At 34.4% G+C, this 1,447-nt stretch overlaps 1 pseudogene; it reads right to left on the bottom strand.

Annotated features, from left to right (window-relative positions):
* Nucleotides 1-809: 809 nt before the first annotated feature.
* On the bottom strand, nt 810-931 carry LOC131835015 (U2 spliceosomal RNA; annotated as a pseudogene).
* Nucleotides 932-1,447: the final 516 nt, after the last annotated feature.

Raw genomic sequence — 1,447 nt, 5'->3', positions numbered from 1 at the left:
AAATGGTTTTTATGGTCCCACCAGTAATATGTAAATATTCAGTTTCTCCACATCTTTGCCAACACTTGGTCTTTTAAGCTTTTGGGTTATAGCCATTCTGTTGAGTATGCCATGGCATCTCCTTGTTATCTTGCAGCTTATCTTCCTAATAATGACTAGTCAGAAGCTATACATTTTACTATCCTATTCTATAGTTTGTTTCATTTTTTTAAATCAGCATTTTTTGAAGAGTAAAATTTTAAATATATTGGTTATATTTAGTTTCAATGCCTACTAACAAATACAATAAGCTTAGTGGTTTAAAACAGTATACATTTACTACCCTACCATTCTGATGGACCAAAATCCTAAAATTAAGGTGTAGTCTGCTTTGTGTTCCTACTTGGAAAATGTAGGGAAGTATCTGTTTTCTTGACTTTTCCACATTCTAAAGGCAGCCTACATCCCTTGGATTTTGATCACTTCTTCCATCTTCACAGCCAGAAGCTTAGATTTTCAAATCTCTTTCTGTGTTACCTTCACTTCTCTATCACATTTCATCTCTTCCCTGAGCTTTCTGCCTTCCTTTTGCAAGAATCTTCGTGAATTATATCAGAATCATCCTGATAATTCAGGATGATTCCCCTCCATCAAAAATTCTAAGTTAATCACAGTTACAAAGTCTCTTTTGTATTTAAGGTAACTACACTCATGGATTCTGTGGATTAGGAAGAAGCCACTTTTCAATCTACCATAAAGCCATTTGCAAATTCATCTGTGAGTGAGTGAGTGTGTGTGTGTGTGTGTGTGTGTGTGTGTGTGTGTTTATGTGAGGCTGTTTGTGTGAAATGTGCATATATATTATACATGTTATTGGGGTATTTTTTCCCAATTATTAAACTGATAAGAACAGATACTACACATGATCTTAGCCAAAAGGCCGAGAAGCGATGTCTTTTTTTCCCAATTATTAAGGTTAGTTTTTTGTTTTGTTTTGTTTTGTTTTTACAGGTCACAATTTTTCCAAATCTGACATTGAAAATAGCTGATTTTTTTTCCACATGATTTTCTTTTAATATAGTAGAATTTGGTCCTGACTTTCATTACTTTTAAGTAAGCTTTTAAAGAAATCTTTTAAACTTGAGGTCATAGAGAAACACTATACTTTCAATCCTATATCACTTCACTCTAGATGTATTTTTGTATACTGTTTAAAGATACATGACTTTCATTAGGAACAAATACAAGTTTTTGGAGCATGAAGGTGGCTCAGTTGGTTAACCGCTACTTTGGCTCAGGTCATGGTCCCAGCGGCTTGGGATCAAGCCTTGCATTGGGCCGCCTCTCCCTCTGCCTGCCTCTCCCCCTGCTGTGCTCTCTCTTTCTCTGTCAAATAAATAATAAAAAATACAAGTTTTTGTCTTATAATATGTGTATTTAGTGCATTAAGAATTCTTTTACATTTATA

This window comes from Mustela lutreola, chromosome 6 (genome assembly GCF_030435805.1).
Source record: "Mustela lutreola isolate mMusLut2 chromosome 6, mMusLut2.pri, whole genome shotgun sequence".
Classification (NCBI taxonomy): domain Eukaryota; kingdom Metazoa; phylum Chordata; class Mammalia; order Carnivora; family Mustelidae; genus Mustela; species Mustela lutreola.
This window is presented reverse-complemented; position numbering and strand designations above follow the sequence as displayed.